This window comes from Acipenser ruthenus, chromosome 32, assembly GCF_902713425.1.
Source record: "Acipenser ruthenus chromosome 32, fAciRut3.2 maternal haplotype, whole genome shotgun sequence".
NCBI classification, from domain to species: Eukaryota; Metazoa; Chordata; class Actinopteri; order Acipenseriformes; family Acipenseridae; genus Acipenser; species Acipenser ruthenus.
The window spans coordinates 4937033-4955891 of record NC_081220.1 but is presented as its reverse complement, the minus strand read 5'-3'; the positions used below and the strand labels follow the sequence as shown (position 1 = coordinate 4955891).

Here is an 18859-nt window from a genome sequence, read left to right as displayed (position 1 = left end):
TTGTACTAAAAACAAGGAGGGGAAATTGAATAAAGCCAGCCAATAGCCACATTTTAAAAGCATGGGGTATTAGACCAACATATAGCAGCGATTACACTTCTCTTTAAGAGTGCTAGGTGATTGGAAACAGCTCTTCGCAGCAAGGGTACAACAACAAAAGCCAGATTGTTAATACACACAAGTTTTAACAGTATTAGGGAACGTTAGCTGCAACATTACAGGTTTAACTATATTAGACCAATTCAACAACAATACAAGTTTAGTTAAGATAATTAGCAGCAACGTTTAGGTTTAGCAGCGGTGTAGCATAAGTAAACAGAACCAAAAGGTGTGGGGACATTTACCTGCTGCTGGAACACTTTTAATCTAACAAAACAAAATTGATGAGACCGGGATTTAACCACACGTCTCAGAGCTTTATTCAACAGACTAGCTCTCGAATTATCCAACACTTTACTTTTGGAATATACTCACACGGCTGTAACACCGCAGACACAGACACAGCGCGTCTGCAGAACACTCATCTACAGCAGCAGCACACCGAATCTCAGGTCCCACGCACCTGTCGGTACTTCCTCTCTCACCCCGCCTCAAAGAAAGAAACTTTCTCCCGACAGCCCGGCTAGCTCAGTCGGTAGAGCATGAGACTCTTAATCTCAGGGTCGTGGGTTCGAGCCCCACGTTGGGCGTCCTTTTTAAATACAAATTGTAGATGTTTCTTCGAGGCAACGGAGCAATGTCTGATTCTGTTCACATTGTATAAAGTATTGCAACACAATTACTTATTGGTCATTGTCATATAGCAATTGCTATTGTAAAATGCGTGCATCCTTTAAAGCTATACCGATATTGAAATAAAGAATCTTACTTTCGTGGGTTGGCTTCAATCTGATTCTTTTTTTACACTTGTCATTACATCATTCATGGAGCAAGTTAGTATGTGCGTAATAAACCCAATCGGGCCTTGATACAATAGACAACCCTAGTCTGTGCTGAAATGAAATAATGCAGTTTTCTACTAAAGCAAAGGCAGCTTGTCAGAATGGCCGAGTGGTCTAAGGCGCCAGACTCAAGGACGCTGTCTTTCCAAAGAATTGTGTGTTCTGGTCTCCGAATGGAGGCGTGGGTTCAAATCCCACTTCTGACAGTTCACTTTTACTTATTTTTTAAATGAATCAATTTGTTCATTTTACTATAAAAGATTGTTTCAAGGAAATCAACAGCTGATACCAAACTCTTGTCAGCACTCAATACCATTTTCATTTCCATTTTAAATCGGACTAAAATAGCGTTCCTAACACAGATTGCATTTTTGTTGTAAACTGGCTACTTGTCGAAGTCACTGAAAAATATTTTGTGTAGAAACATGTGTTATTTAACTAAAGATTGTTTTAATATTTCAAATAACATATTACTTTGAAAAACATCTCCGACTGCCACTGGATCATGGTCTCAGGCTGGGATGCGGACCATTGAGAACAGTATAAACGATCTATTAGTGGAAGTAGCTTACATGAGAAATGCCCTCGTTTAACATGCTAGGATGATCGACTTCGGTATTCTCCAACTGCTGTTTACATTTTCTAACACGTTATGAGGACGAATACAAAGGTTGACAGCTTCCTTGTAAGTGGGGGTAAGCACAAGTTATTTTCAGATGTAATGTCTATTTTAAACTCAATCTAGTCCTGCGTAGTGCAAAAGACATTGCTATATTTTTATATTAGTCAAGCCCTATTTAAAGTGTTCTTAAATTGTTTTGACATTAGCAATGATCAATTTAAATGTGGTTATTGATTTAAACAACTGAACAATTGTGGGCTTGATGGTTTCTTTTTTCTACGTTTCTACCGGAATGAGATACACACTCAAAATGTGTCCCCTTCCTTCAGCAACCCCCGACTGAAGATTGAAGTGGTCATTCCTTGCAGCGAGTAGGTTCCCGATAACAACACTCATTGTCAGCTCGGTGCTCAGAAGAAAACACTGCCACTCCTCCTGGTGGATACCGAGACCAATCCCTTCAAAACGTGTTTCATTCTAGAAATGATCCTTGCAAATATAGTCTTAACTTTTATTAGCAGACCGTCGCCCCCAACTGGCAAGCTCTACTTCATATGAAACAATGACTGGGCAACAACGAGGTGTTACATTAACAATACAAACTAATCCGAGACAGCCAGGCCGTTAAAGCATACCTTAAGTTTGTCGTGTGATACAAAAGCAAGTATTGGCATTTTTGCATCGTCTGCCTCGTCAAACAAGCTCGAGCCACAGCACACAGCGCTGCTGCATCGGGACACAGATTGTGGATTTCTAAGCGACTGAATAAACGAGCTGAGACTACTTTTTAAAGAAATTGAAAACATACCTCTAGTCGAAATACTTGCTATTTAGTTAATTAAATTATTTTTTTAAATTTGCAATCACAGACTACATTGCCAAAATAAAAATAAAAAACAACTGACAATCTGATTTGCTCGTATCAAGCTGCGATGAAGCCTATGAGAATCCCTGGCACCATTAAAGGGGAATTAGCTCAAATGGTAGAGCGCTCGCTTAGCATGCGAGAAGTAGCGGGATCGATGCCCGCATTCTCCAAATAATTTTAAAGTATCTGCGTATTTTGTCCCGGCGCATTATGGAGATAAATACAAAGTGTGACAATTCTTTGTAACAGAGACGCCCACCATGCATGTGTATTTTAATGCACAGTCTGCTAATTTGTAATAATCCCCGGACTGAAAAACTGCAGCGCGTGATATTTTGTAGGTCTTCTTATCTCCTATGTCCGCTAACGCTAGGCACAACGTGCCCGAGTGCTGTAGCAGCAGCCATGAAGCAAGTTAGTTTTTCAGTAGAAATAAGGCTTTTGTGTATGGGTGTTTTGAAAAGATCAGTTAAATAGCTACGTATTTTGAAATAAGGATGTATTCATTATTATGAACGTTGGCAGAAAGGATATGGTATTATTATTTCCCACGTGTGTTTGACTTGTACAAATCTGATAGAGTTTCAACAAAGGCATTTGACTTGGGTTCATTATTTAGCCTATACTGCCACCTGCAGCATTACTGCGGGTGTCGTTTGCTTCTTTTGACAATAATACGGCTGTTTTCACGGAAAACCGTGAGAGCATGTAGCCGTGGCTGAGTGGTTAATGAACAAACAGAGCTGTCAGAAATGGAATTCGAAGCCACGCTTCCAGGGTAACTGTGATCTGAACGCAGCGCCATAGCTCGCTCAACCATCCTGAATTAGACACGTCTTTTCACAACATTGCAGTACACTGCTGAACCTCCGATGTCTGACGCTGCAGTAAATCAACTCGTGTGTGTGTGTGTACTTATTCTTTTTCTGTTTATATGAAGGAGGGCGACCTGTTTTGTCGCATTCTATATGGGATTGTAGCAGCCACACCCAGTGACACCCAGTGAGAGTCCTAATACCGACACTACTAAAAATTAATTAAAAGGTTTGGAATAGGAATGACAACAGAATGACAAAGGCAGAATAACAATTCACAAAGCTTTATTACAATGATCCATGAGTCACATAAATCAGTTCAAATAACTAACAATACAATGTATTAAAGTTGTACTAAAAACAAGGAGGGGAAATTGAATAAAGCCAGCCAATAGCCACATTTTAAAAGCATGGGGTATTAGACCAACATATAGCAGCGATTACACTTCTCTTTAAGAGTGCTAGGTGATTGGAAACAGCTCTTCGCAGCAAGGGTACAACAACAAAAGCCAGATTGTTAATACACACAAGTTTTAACAGTATTAGGGAACGTTAGCTGCAACATTACAGGTTTAACTATATTAGAGCAATTCAACAACAATACAAGTTTAGTTAAGATAATTAGCAGCAACGTTCAGGTTTAGCAGCGCTGTAGCATAAGTAAACAGAACCAAAAGGTGTGGGGACATTTACCTGCTGCTGGAACACTTTTAATCTAACAAAACAAAATTGATGAGACCGGGATTTAACCACACGTCTCAGAGCTTTATTCAACAGACTAGCTCTCGAATTATCCAACACTTTACTTTTGGAATATACTCACACGGCTGTAACACCGCAGACACAGACACAGCGCGTCTCCAGAACACTCATCTACAGCAGCAGCACACCGAATCTCAGGTCCCACGCACCTGTCGGTACTTCCTCTCTCACCCCGCCTCAAAGAAAGAAACTTTCTCCCGACAGCCCGGCTAGCTCAGTCGGTAGAGCATGAAACTCTTAATCTCAGGGTCGTGGGTTCGAGCCCCACGTTGGGCGTCCTTTTTAAATACAAATTGTAGATGTTTCTTCGAGGCAACGGAGCAATGTCTGATTCTGTTCACATTGTATAAAGTATTGCAACACAATTACTTATTGGTCATTGTCATATAGCAATTGCTATTGTAAAATGCGTGCATCCTTTAAAGCTATACCGATATTGAAATAAAGAATCTTACTTTCGTGGGTTGGCTTCAATCTGATTCTTTTTTTACACTTGTCATTACATCATTCATGGAGCAAGTTAGTATGTGCGTAATAAACCCAATCGGGCCTTGATACAATAGACAACCCTAGTCTGTGTTGAAATGAAATAATGCAGTTTTCTACTAAAGCAAACGCAGCTTGTCAGAATGGCCGAGTGGTCTAAGGCGCCAGACTCAAGAACGCTGTCTTTCCAAAGAATTGTGTGTTCTGGTCTCCGAATGGAGGCGTGGGTTCAAATCCCACTTCTGACAGTTCACTTTTACTTATTTTTTAAATGAATCAATTTGTTCATTTTACTAAAAAAGATTGTTTCAAGGAAATCAACAGCTGATACCAAACTCTTGTCAGCACTCAATACCATTTTCATTTCCATTTTAAATCGGACTAAAATAGCGTTCCTAACACAGATTGCATTTTTGTTGTAAACTGGCTACTTGTCGAAGTCACTGAAAAATATTTTGTGTAGAAACATGTGTTATTTAACTAAAGATTGTTTTAATATTTCAAATAACATATTACTTTGAAAAACATCTCCGACTGCCACTGGATCGTGGTCTCAGGCTGGGATGCGGACCATTGAGAACAGTATAAACGATCTATTAGTGGAAGTAGCTTACATGAGAAATGCCCTCGTTTAACATGCTAGGATGATCGACTTTGGTATTCTCCAACTGCTGTTTACATTTTCTAACACGTTATGAGGACGAATACAAAGGTTGACAGCTTCCTTGTAAGTGGGGGTAAGCACAAGTTATTTTCAGATGTAATGTCTATTTTAAACTCAATCTAGTCCTGCGTAGTGCAAAAGACATTGCTATATTTTTATATTAGTCAAGCCCTATTTAAAGTGTTCTTAAATTGTTTTGACATTAGCAATGATCAATTTAAATGTGGTTATTGATTTAAACAACTGAACAATTGTGGGCTTGATGGTTTCTTTTTTCTACGTTTCTACCGGAATGAGATACACACTCAAAATGTGTCCCCTTCCTTCAGCAACCCCCGACTGAAGATTGAAGTGGTCATTCCTTGCAGCGAGTAGGTTCCCTATAACAACACTCATTGTCAGCTCGGTGCTCAGAAGAAAACACTGCCACTCCTCCTGGTGGATACCGAGACCAATCCCTTCAAAACGTGTTTCATTCTAGAAATGATCCTTGCAAATATAGTCTTAACTTTTATTAGCAGACCGTCGCCCCCAACTGGCAAGCTCTACTTCATATGAAACAATGACTGGGCAACAACGAGGTGTTACATTAACAATACAAACTAACCCGAGACAGCCAGGCCGTTAAAGCATACCTTAAGTTTGTCGTGTGATACAAAAGCAAGTATTGGCATTTTTGCATCGTCTGCCTCGTCAAACAAGCTCGAGCCACAGCACACAGCGCTGCTGCATCGGGACACAGATTGTGGATTTCTAAGCGACTGAATAAACGAGCTGAGACTACTTTTTAAAGAAATTGAAAACATACCTCTAGTCGAAATACTTGCTATTTAGTTAATTAAATTATTTTTTTAAATTTGCAATCACAGACTACATTGCCAAAATAAAAATAAAAAACAACTGACAATCTGATTTGCTCGTATCAAGCTGCGATGAAGCCTATGAGAATCCCTGGCACCATTAAAGGGGAATTAGCTCAAATGGTAGAGCGCTCGCTTAGCATGCGAGAAGTAGCGGGATCGATGCCCGCATTCTCCAAATAATTTTAAAGTATCTGCGTATTTTGTCCCGGCGCATTATGGAGATAAATACAAAGTGTGACAATTCTTTGTAACAGAGAGGCCCACCATGCATGTGTATTTTAATGCACAGTCTGCTCATTTGTAATAATCCCCGGACTGAAAAACTGCAGCGCGTGATATTTTGTAGGTCTTCTTATCTCCTATGTCCGCTAACGCTAGGCACAACGTGCCCGAGTGCTGTAGCAGCAGCCATGAAGCAAGTTAGTTTTTCAGTAGAAATAAGGCTTTTGTGTATGGGTGTTTTGAAAAGATCAGTTAAATAGCTACGTATTTTGAAATAAGGATGTATTCATTATTATGAACGTTGGCAGAAAGGATATGGTATTATTATTTCCCACGTGTGCTTGACTTGTACAAATCTGATAGAGTTTCAACAAAGGCATTTGACTTGGGTTCATTATTTAGCCTATACTGCCACCTGCAGCATTACTGCGGGTGTCGTTTGCTTCTTTTGACAATAATACGGCTGTTTTCACGGAAAACCGTGAGAGCATGTAGCCGTGGCTGAGTGGTTAATGAACAAACAGAGCTGTCAGAAATGGAATTCGAACCCACGCTTCCAGGGTAACTGTGATCTGAACGCAGCGCCATAGCTCGCTCAACCATCCTGAATTAGACACGTCTTTTCACAACATTGCAGTACACTGCTGAACCTCCGATGTCTGACGCTGCAGTAAATCAACTCGTGTGTGTGTGTGTACTTATTCTTTTTCTGTTTATATGAAGGAGGGCGACCTGTTTTGTCGCATTCTATATGGGATTGTAGCAGCCACACCCAGTGACACCCAGTGAGAGTCCTAATACCGACACTACTAAAAATTAATTAAAAGGTTTGGAATAGGAATGACAACAGAATGACAAAGGCAGAATAACAATTCACAAAGCTTTATTACAATGATCCATGAGTCACATAAATCAGTTCAAATAACTAACAATACAATGTATTAAAGTTGTACTAAAAACAAGGAGGGGAAATTGAATAAAGCCAGCCAATAGCCACATTTTAAAAGCATGGGGTATTAGACCAACATATAGCAGCGATTACACTTCTTTTTAAGAGTGCTAGGTGATTGGAAACAGCTCTTCGCAGCAAGGGTACAACAACAAAAGCCAGATTGTTAATACACACAAGTTTTAACAGTATTAGGGAACGTTAGCTGCAACATTACAGGTTTAACTATATTAGACCAATTCAACAACAATACAAGTTTAGTTAAGATAATTAGCAGCAACGTTTAGGTTTAGCAGCGGTGTAGCATAAGTAAACAGAACCAAAAGGTGTGGGGACATTTACCTGCTGCTGGAACACTTTTAATCTAACAAAACAAAATTGATGAGACCGGGATTTAACCACACGTCTCAGAGCTTTATTCAACAGACTAGCTCTCGAATTATCCAACACTTTACTTTTGGAATATACTCACACGGCTGTAACACCGCAGACACAGACACAGCGCGTCTGCAGAACACTCATCTACAGCAGCAGCACACCGAATCTCAGGTCCCACGCACCTGTCGGTACTTCCTCTCTCACCCCGCCTCAAAGAAAGAAACTTTCTCCCGACAGCCCGGCTAGCTCAGTCGGTAGAGCATGAGACTCTTAATCTCAGGGTCGTGGGTTCGAGCCCCACGTTGGGCGTCCTTTTTAAATACAAATTGTAGATGTTTCTTCGAGGCAACGGAGCAATGTCTGATTCTGTTCACATTGTATAAAGTATTGCAACACAATTACTTATTGGTCATTGTCATATAGCAATTGCTATTGTAAAATGCATGCATCCTTTAAAGCTATACCGATATTGAAATAAAGAATCTTACTTTCGTGGGTTGGCTTCAATCTGATTCTTTTTTTACACTTGTCATTACATCATTCATGGAGCAAGTTAGTATGTGCGTAATAAACCCAATCGGGCCTTGATACAATAGACAACCCTAGTCTGTGCTGAAATGAAATAATGCAGTTTTCTACTAAAGCAAAGGCAGTTTGTCAGAATGGCCGAGTGGTCTAAGGCGCCAGACTCAAGGACGCTGTCTTTCCAAAGAATTGTGTGTTCTGGTCTCCGAATGGAGGCGTGGGTTCAAATCCCACTTCTGACAGTTCACTTTTACTTATTTTTTAAATGAATCAATTTGTTCATTTTACTATAAAAGATTGTTTCAAGGAAATCAACAGCTGATACCAAACTCTTGTCAGCACTCAATACCATTTTCATTTCCATTTTAAATCGGACTAAAATAGCGTTCCTAACACAGATTGCATTTTTGTTGTAAACTGGCTACTTGTCGAAGTCACTGAAAAATATTTTGTGTAGAAACATGTGTTATTTAACTAAAGATTGTTTTAATATTTCAAATAACATATTACTTTGAAAAACATCTCCGACTGCCACTGGATCATGGTCTCAGGCTGGGATGCGGACCATTGAGAACAGTATAAACGATCTATTAGTGGAAGTAGCTTACATGAGAAATGCCCTCGTTTAACATGCTAGGATGATCGACTTCGGTATTCTCCAACTGCTGTTTACATTTTCTAACACGTTATGAGGACGAATACAAAGGTTGACAGCTTCCTTGTAAGTGGGGGTAAGCACAAGTTATTTTCAGATGTAATGTCTATTTTAAACTCAATCTAGTCCTGCGTAGTGCAAAAGACATTGCTATATTTTTATATTAGTCAAGCCCTATTTAAAGTGTTCTTAAATTGTTTTGACATTAGCAATGATCAATTTAAATGTGGTTATTGATTTAAACAACTGAACAATTGTGGGCTTGATGGTTTCTTTTTTCTACGTTTCTACCGGAATGAGATACACACTCAAAATGTGTCCCCTTCCTTCAGCAACCCCCGACTGAAGATTGAAGTGGTCATTCCTTGCAGCGAGTAGGTTCCCGATAACAACACTCATTGTCAGCTCGGTGCTCAGAAGAAAACACTGCCACTCCTCCTGGTGGATACCGAGACCAATCCCTTCAAAACGTGTTTCATTCTAGAAATGATCCTTGCAAATATAGTCTTAACTTTTATTAGCAGACCGTCGCCCCCAACTGGCAAGCTCTACTTCATATGAAACAATGACTGGGCAACAACGAGGTGTTACATTAACAATACAAACTAATCCGAGACAGCCAGGCCGTTAAAGCATACCTTAAGTTTGTCGTGTGATACAAAAGCAAGTATTGGCATTTTTGCATCGTCTGCCTCGTCAAACAAGCTCGAGCCACAGCACACAGCGCTGCTGCATCGGGACACAGATTGTGGATTTCTAAGCGACTGAATAAACGAGCTGAGACTACTTTTTAAAGAAATTGAAAACATACCTCTAGTCGAAGTACTTGCTATTTAGTTAATTAAATTATTTTTTTAAATTTGCAATCACAGACTACATTGCCAAAATAAAAATAAAAAACAACTGACAATCTGATTTGCTCGTATCAAGCTGCGATGAAGCCTATGAGAATCCCTGGCACCATTAAAGGGGAATTAGCTCAAATGGTAGAGCGCTCGCTTAGCATGCGAGAAGTAGCGGGATCGATGCCCGCATTCTCCAAATAATTTTAAAGTATCTGCGTATTTTGTCCCGGCGCATTATGGAGATAAATACAAAGTGTGACAATTCTTTGTAACAGAGACGCCCACCATGCATGTGTATTTTAATGCACAGTCTGCTAATTTGTAATAATCCCCGGACTGAAAAACTGCAGCGCGTGATATTTTGTAGGTCTTCTTATCTCCTATGTCCGCTAACGCTAGGCACAACGTGCCCGAGTGCTGTAGCAGCAGCCATGAAGCAAGTTAGTTTTTCAGTAGAAATAAGGCTTTTGTGTATGGGTGTTTTGAAAAGATCAGTTAAATAGCTACGTATTTTGAAATAAGGATGTATTCATTATTATGAACGTTGGCAGAAAGGATATGGTATTATTATTTCCCACGTGTGTTTGACTTGTACAAATCTGATAGAGTTTCAACAAAGGCATTTGACTTGGGTTCATTATTTAGCCTATACTGCCACCTGCAGCATTACTGCGGGTGTCGTTTGCTTCTTTTGACAATAATACGGCTGTTTTCACGGAAAACCGTGAGAGCATGTAGCCGTGGCTGAGTGGTTAATGAACAAACAGAGCTGTCAGAAATGGAATTCGAACCCACGCTTCCAGGGTAACTGTGATCTGAACGCAGCGCCATAGCTCGCTCAACCATCCTGAATTAGACACGTCTTTTCACAACATTGCAGTACACTGCTGAACCTCCGATGTCTGACGCTGCAGTAAATCAACTCGTGTGTGTGTGTACTTATTCTTTTTCTGTTTATATGAAGGAGGGCGACCTGTTTTGTCGCATTCTATATGGGATTGTAGCAGCCACACCCAGTGACACCCAGTGAGAGTCCTAATACCGACACTACTAAAAATTAATTAAAAGGTTTGGAATAGGAATGACAACAGAATGACAAAGGCAGAATAACAATTCACAAAGCTTTATTACAATGATCCATGAGTCACATAAATCAGTTCAAATAACTAACAATACAATGTATTAAAGTTGTACTAAAAACAAGGAGGGGAAATTGAATAAAGCCAGCCAATAGCCACATTTTAAAAGCATGGGGTATTAGACCAACATATAGCAGCGATTACACTTCTCTTTAAGAGTGCTAGGTGATTGGAAACAGCTCTTCGCAGCAAGGGTACAACAACAAAAGCCAGATTGTTAATACACACAAGTTTTAACAGTATTAGGGAACGTTAGCTGCAACATTACAGGTTTAACTATATTAGAGCAATTCAACAACAATACAAGTTTAGTTAAGATAATTAGCAGCAACGTTCAGGTTTAGCAGCGCTGTAGCATAAGTAAACAGAACCAAAAGGTGTGGGGACATTTACCTGCTGCTGGAACACTTTTAATCTAACAAAACAAAATTGATGAGACCGGGATTTAACCACACGTCTCAGAGCTTTATTCAACAGACTAGCTCTCGAATTATCCAACACTTTACTTTTGGAATATACTCACACGGCTGTAACACCGCAGACACAGACACAGCGCGTCTCCAGAACACTCATCTACAGCAGCAGCACACCGAATCTCAGGTCCCACGCACCTGTCGGTACTTCCTCTCTCACCCCGCCTCAAAGAAAGAAACTTTCTCCCGACAGCCCGGCTAGCTCAGTCGGTAGAGCATGAGACTCTTAATCTCAGGGTCGTGGGTTCGAGCCCCACGTTGGGCGTCCTTTTTAAATACAAATTGTAGATGTTTCTTCGAGGCAACGGAGCAATGTCTGATTCTGTTCACATTGTATAAAGTATTGCAACACAATTACTTATTGGTCATTGTCATATAGCAATTGCTATTGTAAAATGCGTGCATCCTTTAAAGCTATACCGATATTGAAATAAAGAATCTTACTTTCGTGGGTTGGCTTCAATCTGATTCTTTTTTTACACTTGTCATTACATCATTCATGGAGCAAGTTAGTATGTGCGTAATAAACCCAATCGGGCCTTGATACAATAGACAACCCTAGTCTCTGTTGAAATGAAATAATGCAGTTTTCTACTAAAGCAAACGCAGCTTGTCAGAATGGCCGAGTGGTCTAAGGCGCCAGACTCAAAGACGCTGTCTTTCCAAAGAATTGTGTGTTCTGGTCTCCGAATGGAGGCGTGGGTTCAAATCCCACTTCTGACAGTTCACTTTTACTTATTTTTTAAATGAATCAATTTGTTCATTTTACTATAAAAGATTATTTCAAGGAAATCAACAGCTGATACCAAACTCTTGTCAGCTCTCAATACCATTTTCATTTCCATTTTAAATCAGACTAAAATAGCGTTCCTAACACAGATTGCATTTTTGTTGTAAACTGGCTACTTGTCGAAGTCACTGAAAAATATTTTGTGTAGAAACATGTGTTATTTAACTAAAGATTGTTTTAATATTTCAAATAACATATTACTTTGAAAAACATCTCCGACTGCCACTGGATCGTGGTCTCAGGCTGGGATGCGGACCATTGAGAACAGTATAAACGATCTATTAGTGGAAGTAGCTTACATGAGAAATGCCCTCGTTTAACATGCTAGGATGATCGACCTCGGTATTCTCCAACTGCTGTTTACATTTTCTAACACGTTATGAGGACGAATACAAAGGTTGACAGCTTCCTTGTAAGTGGGGGTAAGCACAAGTTATTTTCAGATGTAATGTCTATTTTAAACTCAATCTAGTCCTGCGTAGTGCAAAAGACATTGCTATATTTTTATATTAGTCAAGCCCTATTTAAAGTGTTCTTAAATTGTTTTGACATTAGCAATGATCAATTTAAATGTGGTTATTGATTTAAACAACTGAACAATTGTGGGCTTGATGGTTTCTTTTTTCTACGTTTCTACCGGAATGAGATACACACTCAAAATGTGTCCCCTTCCTTCAGCAACCCCCGACTGAAGATTGAAGTGGTCATTCCTTGCAGCGAGTAGGTTCCCGATAACAACACTCATTGTCAGCTCGGTGCTCAGAAGAAAACACTGCCACTCCTCCTGGTGGATACCGAGACCAATCCCTTCAAAACGTGTTTCATTCTAGAAATGATCCTTGCAAATATAGTCTTAACTTTTATTAGCAGACCGTCGCCCCCAACTGGCAAGCTCTACTTCATATGAAACAATGACTGGGCAACAACGAGGTGTTACATTAACAATACAATCTAACCCGAGACAGCCAGGCCGTTAAAGCATACCTTAAGTTTGTCGTGTGATACAAAAGCAAGTATTGGCATTTTTGCATCGTCTGCCTCGTCAAACAAGCTCGAGCCACAGCACACAGCGCTGCTGCATCGGGACACAGATTGTGGATTTCTAAGCGACTGAATAAACGAGCTGAGACTACTTTTTAAAGAAATTGAAAACATACCTCTAGTCGAAATACTTGCTATTTAGTTAATTAAATTATTTTTTTAAATTTGCAATCACAGACTACATTGCCAAAATAAAAATAAAAAACAACTGACAATCTGATTTGCTCGTATCAAGCTGCGATGAAGCCTATGAGAATCCCTGGCACTATTAAAGGGGAATTAGCTCAAATGGTAGAGCGCTCGCTTAGCATGCGAGAAGTAGCGGGATCGATGCCCGCATTCTCCAAATAATTTTAAAGTATCTGCGTATTTTGTCCCGGCGCATTATGGAGATAAATACAAAGTGTGACAATTCTTTGTAACAGAGAGGCCCACCATGCATGTGTATTTTAATGCACAGTCTGCTCATTTGTAATAATCCCCGGACTGAAAAACTGCAGCGCGTGATATTTTGTAGGTCTTCTTATCTCCTATGTCCGCTAACGCTAGGCACAACGTGCCCGAGTGCTGTAGCAGCAGCCATGAAGCAAGTTAGTTTTTCAGTAGAAATAAGGCTTTTGTGTATGGGTGTTTTGAAAAGATCAGTTAAATAGCTACGTATTTTGAAATAAGGATGTATTCATTATTATGAACGTTGGCAGAAAGGATATGGTATTATTATTTCCCACGTGTGCTTGACTTGTACAAATCTGATAGAGTTTCAACAAAGGCATTTGACTTGGGTTCATTATTTAGCCTATACTGCCATCTGCAGCATTACTGCGGGTGTCGTTTGCTTCTTTTGACAATAATACGGCTGTTTTCACGGAAAACCGTGAGATCATGTAGCCGTGGCTGAGTGGTTAATGAACAAACAGAGCTGTCAGAAATGGAATTCGAAGCCACGCTTCCAGGGTAACTGTGATCTGAACACAGCGCCATAGCTCGCTCAACCATCCTGAATTAGACACGTCTTTTCACAATATTGCAGTACACTGCTGAACCTCCGATGTCTGACGCTGCAGTAAATCAAATCGTGTGTACTTATTCTTTTTCTGTTTATATGAAGGAGGGCGACCTGTTTTGTCGCATTCTATATGGGATTGTAGCAGCCACACCCAGTGACACCCAGTGAGAGTCCTAATACCGACACTACTAAAAATTAATTAAAAGGTTTGGAATAGGAATGACAACAGAATGACAAAGGCAGAATAACAATTCACAAAGCTTTATTACAATGATCCATGAGTCACATAAATCAGTTCAAATAACTAACAATACAATGTATTAAAGTTGTACTAAAAACAAGGAGGAGAAATTGAATAAAGCCAGCCAATAGCCACATTTTAAAAGCATGGGGTATTAGACCAACATATAGCAGCGATTACACTTCTCTTTAAGAGTGCTAGGTGATTGGAAACAGCTCTTCGCAGCAAGGGTACAACAACAAAAGCCAGATTGTTAATACACACAAGTTTTAACAGTATTAGGGAACGTTAGCTGCAACATTACAGGTTTAACTATATTAGAGCAATTCAACAACAATACAAGTTTAGTTAAGATAATTAGCAGCAACGTTCAGGTTTAGCAGCGGTGTAGCATAAGTAAACAGAACCAAAAGGTGTGGGGACATTTACCTGCTGCTGGAACACTTTTAATCTAACAAAACAAAATTGATGAGACCTGGATTTAACCACACGTCTCAGAGCTTTATTCAACAGACTAGCTCTAGAATTATCCAACACTTTACTTTTGGAATATACTCACACGGCTGTAACACCGCAGACACAGACACAGCGCGTCTCCAGAACACTCGTCTACAGCAGCCACACCCCGAATCTCAGGTCCAACCACCTGTCGGTACTTCCTCTCTCACCCCGCCTCAAAGAAATAAACTTTCTCCCGACAGCCCGGCTAGCTCAGTCGGTAGAGCATGAGACTCTTAATCTCAGGGTCGTGGGTTCGAGCCCCACGTTGGGCGTCCTTTTTAAATACAAATTGTAGATGTTTCTTCGAGGCAACGGAGCAATGTCTGATTCTGTTCACATTGTATAAAGTATTGCAACACAATTACTTATTGGTCATTGTCATATAGCAATTGCTATTGTAAAATGCGTGCATCCTTTAAAGCTATACCGATATTGAAATAAAGAATCTTACTTTCGTGGGTTGGCTTCAATCTGTTTCTTTTTTTACACTTGTCATTACATCATTCATGGAGCAAGTTAGTATGTGCGTAATAAACCCAATCGGGCCTTGATACAATAGACAACCCTAGTCTGTGCTGAAATGAAATAATGCGGTTTTCTACTAAAGCAAACGCAGCTTGTCAGAATGGCTGAGTGGTCTAAGGCGCCAGACTCAAGGACACTGTCTTTCCAAAGAATTGTGTGTTCTGGTCTCCGAATGGAGGCGTGGGTTTAAATCCCACTTCTGACAGTTCACTTTTACTTATTTTTTAAATGAATCAATTTGTTCATTTTACTAAAAAAGATTGTTTCAAGGAAATCATCAGCTGATACCAAACTCTTGTCAGCACTCAATACCATTTTCATTTCCATTTTAAATCGGACTAAAATAGCGTTCCTAACACAGATTGCATTTTTGTTGTAAACTGGCTACTTGTCGAAGTCACTGAAAAATATTTTGTGTAGAAACATGTGTTATTTAACTAAAGATTGTTTTAATATTTCAAATAACATATTACTTTGAAAAACATCTCCGACTGCCACTGGATCGTGGTCTCAGGCTGGGATGCGGACCATTGAGAACAGTATAAACGATCTATTAGTGGAAGTAGCTTACATGAGAAATGCCCTCGTTTAACATGCTAGGATGATCGACCTCGGTATTCTCCAACTGCTGTTTACATTTTCTAACACGTTATGAGGACGAATACAAAGGTTGACAGCTTCCTTGTAAGTGGGGGTAAGCACAAGTTATTTTCAGATGTAATGTCTATTTTAAACTCAATCTAGTCCTGCGTAGTGCAAAAGACATTGCTATATTTTTATATTAGTCAAGCCCTATTAAAAGTGTTCTTAAATTGTTTTGACATTAGCAATGATCAATTTAAATGTGGTTATTGATTTAAACAACTGAACAATTGTGGGCTTGATGGTTTCTTTTTTCTACGTTTCTACCGGAATGAGATACACACTCAAAATGTGTCCCCTTCCTTCAGCAACCCCCGACTGAAGATTGAAGTGGTCATTCCTTGCAGCGAGTAGGTTCCCGATAACAACACTCATTGTCAGCTCGGTGCTCAGAAGAAAACACTGCCACTCCTCCTGGTAGATACCGAGACCAATCCCTTCAAAACGTGTTTCATTCTAGAAATGATCCTTGCAAATATAGTCTTAACTTTTATTAGCAGACCGTCGCCCCCAACTGGCAAGCTCTACTTCATATGAAACAATGAGTGGGCAACACGAGGTGTTACATTAACAATACAAACTAACCCGAGACAGCCAGGCCGTTAAAGCATACCTTAAGTTTGTCGTGTGATACAAAAGCAAGTATTGGCATTTTTGCATCGTCTGCCTCGTCAAACAAGCTCGAGCCACAGAACACAGCGCTGCTGCATCGGGACACAGATTGTGGATTTCTAAGCGACTGAATAAACGAGCTGAGACTACTTTTTAAAGAAATTGAAAACATACCTCTAGTCGAAATACTTGCTATTTAGTTAATTAAATTATTTTTTTAAATTTGCAATCACAGACTACATTGCCAAAATAAAAATAAAAAACAACTGACAATCTGATTTGCTCGTATCAAGCTGCGATGAAGCCTATGAGAATCCCTGGCACCATTAAAGGGGAATTAGCTCAAATGGTAGAGCGCTCGCTTAGCATGCGAGAAGTAGCGGGATCGATGCCCGCATTCTCCAAATAATTTTAAAGTATCTGCGTATTTTGTCCCGGCGCATTATGGAGATAAATACAAAGTGTGACAATTCTTTGTAACAGAGAGGCCCACCATGCATGTGTATTTTAATGCACAGTCTGCTCATTTGTAATAATCCCCGGACTGAAAAACTGCAGCGCGTGATATTTTGTAGGTCTTCTTATCTCCTATGTCCGCTAACGCTAGGCACAACGTGCCCGAGTGCTGTAGCAGCAGCCATGAAGCAAGTTAGTTTTTCAGTAGAAATAAGGCTTTTGTGTATGGGTGTTTTGAAAAGATCAGTTAAATAGCTACGTATTTTGAAATAAGGATGTATTCATTATTATGAACGTTGGCAGAAAGGATATGGTATTATTATTTCCCACGTGTGCTTGACTTGTACAAATCTGATAGAGTTTCAACAAAGGCATTTGACTTGGGTTCATTATTTAGCCTATACTGCCATCTGCAGCATTACTGCGGGTGTCGTTTGCTTCTTTTGACAATAATACGGCTGTTTTCACGGAAAACCGTGAGAGCATGTAGCCGTGGCTGAGTGGTTAATGAACAAACAGAGCTGTCAGAAATGGCATTCGAACCCACGCTTCCAGGGTAACTGTGATCTGAACGCAGCGCCAAAGCTAGCTCAACCATCCTGAATTAGACACGTCTTTTTACAACATTGCAGTACACTGCTGAACCTCCGATGTCTGACGCTGCAGTAAATCAACTCGTGTGTGTGTGTACTTATTCTTTTTCTGTTTATATGAAGGAGGGCGACCTGTTTTGTCGCATTCTATATGGGATTGTAGCAGCCACACCCAGTGACACCCAGTGAGAGTCCTAATACCGACACTACTAAAAATTAATTAAAAGGTTTGGAATAGGAATGACAACAGAATGACAAAGGCAGAATAACAATTCACAAAGCTTTATTACAATGATCCATGAGTCACATAAATCAGTTCAAATAACTAAAAATACAATGTATTAAAGTTGTACTAAAAACAAGGAGGGGAAATTGAATAAAGCCAGCCAATAGCCACATTTTAAAAGCATGGGGTATTAGACCAACATATAGCAGCGATTACACTTCTCTTTAAGAGTGCTAGGTGATTGGAAACAGCTCTTCGCAGCAAGGGTACAACAACAAAAGCCAGATTGTTAATACACACAAGTTTTAACAGTATTAGGGAACGTTAGCTGCAACATTACAGGTTTAACTATATTAGACCAATTCAACAACAATACAAGTTTAGTTAAGATAATTAGCAGCAACGTTCAGGTTTAGCAGCGCTGTAGCATAAGTAAACAGAACCAAAAGGTGTGGGGACATTTACCTGCTGCTGGAACACTTTTAATCTAACAAAACAAAATTGATGAGACCGGGATTTAACCACACGTCTCAGAGCTTTATTCAACAGACTAGCTCTCGAATTATCCAACACTTTACTTTTGGAATATACTCACACGGCTGTAACACCGCAGAGACAGACACAGCGCGTCTCCAGAACACTCATCTACAGCAGCAGCACACCGAATCTCAGGTCCCACGCACCTGTCGGTACTTCCTCTCTCACCCCGCCTCAAAGAAAGAAACTTTCTCCCGACAGCCCGGCTAGCTCAGTCGGTAGAGCATGAGACTCTTAATCTCAGGGTCGTGGGTTCGAGCCCCACGTTGGGCGTCCTTTTTAAATACAAATTGTAGATGTTTCTTCGAGGCAACGGAGCAATGTCTGATTCTGTTCACATTGTATAAAGTATTGCAACACAATTACTTATTGGTCATTGTCATATAGCAATTGCTATTGTAAAATGCGTGCATCCTTTAAAGCTATACCGATATTGAAATAAAGAATCTTACTTTCGTGGGTTGGCTTCAATCTGTTTCTTT

General features: G+C 39.9%; 16 non-coding genes across 16 annotated transcripts; 11 read left to right on the top strand and 5 right to left on the bottom strand.

Moving 5' to 3' along the window:
- Window positions 1-616: 616 nt before the first annotated feature.
- trnak-cuu (transfer RNA lysine (anticodon CUU)) lies at window positions 617-689 on the top strand. The gene has a single exon. It is a non-coding gene; the product is annotated as a tRNA-Lys (tRNA).
- A 347-nt stretch (window positions 690-1036) lies between these two features.
- Window positions 1037-1147, top strand: trnal-caa (transfer RNA leucine (anticodon CAA)). The gene is made up of 2 exons: window positions 1037-1074; window positions 1102-1147. It is a non-coding gene; the product is annotated as a tRNA-Leu (tRNA).
- Window positions 1148-1863: 716 nt separating this feature from the next.
- Window positions 1864-2069, bottom strand: LOC131703544 (small nucleolar RNA U3). The gene has a single exon (XR_009309985.1). It is a non-coding gene; the product is annotated as a small nucleolar RNA U3 (small nucleolar RNA).
- A 2142-nt stretch (window positions 2070-4211) lies between these two features.
- On the top strand, window positions 4212-4284 carry trnak-cuu (transfer RNA lysine (anticodon CUU)). Its single transcript has one exon. It is a non-coding gene; the product is annotated as a tRNA-Lys (tRNA).
- Window positions 4285-4631: 347 nt separating this feature from the next.
- Window positions 4632-4742, top strand: trnal-caa (transfer RNA leucine (anticodon CAA)). Its single transcript has 2 exons — window positions 4632-4669; window positions 4697-4742. It is a non-coding gene; the product is annotated as a tRNA-Leu (tRNA).
- A 716-nt stretch (window positions 4743-5458) lies between these two features.
- Window positions 5459-5664, bottom strand: LOC131703558 (small nucleolar RNA U3). The gene has a single exon (XR_009309999.1). It is a non-coding gene; the product is annotated as a small nucleolar RNA U3 (small nucleolar RNA).
- Window positions 5665-7806: 2142 nt separating this feature from the next.
- On the top strand, window positions 7807-7879 carry trnak-cuu (transfer RNA lysine (anticodon CUU)). The gene has a single exon. It is a non-coding gene; the product is annotated as a tRNA-Lys (tRNA).
- Window positions 7880-8226: 347 nt separating this feature from the next.
- On the top strand, window positions 8227-8337 carry trnal-caa (transfer RNA leucine (anticodon CAA)). The gene is made up of 2 exons: window positions 8227-8264; window positions 8292-8337. It is a non-coding gene; the product is annotated as a tRNA-Leu (tRNA).
- A 716-nt stretch (window positions 8338-9053) lies between these two features.
- On the bottom strand, window positions 9054-9259 carry LOC131703543 (small nucleolar RNA U3). The gene has a single exon (XR_009309984.1). It is a non-coding gene; the product is annotated as a small nucleolar RNA U3 (small nucleolar RNA).
- Window positions 9260-11399: 2140 nt separating this feature from the next.
- Window positions 11400-11472, top strand: trnak-cuu (transfer RNA lysine (anticodon CUU)). The gene has a single exon. It is a non-coding gene; the product is annotated as a tRNA-Lys (tRNA).
- Window positions 11473-11819: 347 nt separating this feature from the next.
- On the top strand, window positions 11820-11930 carry trnal-caa (transfer RNA leucine (anticodon CAA)). The gene is made up of 2 exons: window positions 11820-11857; window positions 11885-11930. It is a non-coding gene; the product is annotated as a tRNA-Leu (tRNA).
- A 716-nt stretch (window positions 11931-12646) lies between these two features.
- Window positions 12647-12852, bottom strand: LOC131703542 (small nucleolar RNA U3). The gene has a single exon (XR_009309983.1). It is a non-coding gene; the product is annotated as a small nucleolar RNA U3 (small nucleolar RNA).
- Window positions 12853-14985: 2133 nt separating this feature from the next.
- trnak-cuu (transfer RNA lysine (anticodon CUU)) lies at window positions 14986-15058 on the top strand. The gene has a single exon. It is a non-coding gene; the product is annotated as a tRNA-Lys (tRNA).
- Window positions 15059-15405: 347 nt separating this feature from the next.
- trnal-caa (transfer RNA leucine (anticodon CAA)) lies at window positions 15406-15516 on the top strand. The gene is made up of 2 exons: window positions 15406-15443; window positions 15471-15516. It is a non-coding gene; the product is annotated as a tRNA-Leu (tRNA).
- A 716-nt stretch (window positions 15517-16232) lies between these two features.
- LOC131703580 (small nucleolar RNA U3) lies at window positions 16233-16438 on the bottom strand. Its single transcript, XR_009310020.1, has one exon. It is a non-coding gene; the product is annotated as a small nucleolar RNA U3 (small nucleolar RNA).
- A 2139-nt stretch (window positions 16439-18577) lies between these two features.
- Window positions 18578-18650, top strand: trnak-cuu (transfer RNA lysine (anticodon CUU)). The gene has a single exon. It is a non-coding gene; the product is annotated as a tRNA-Lys (tRNA).
- The last annotated feature ends 209 nt before the right edge of the window (window positions 18651-18859 follow it).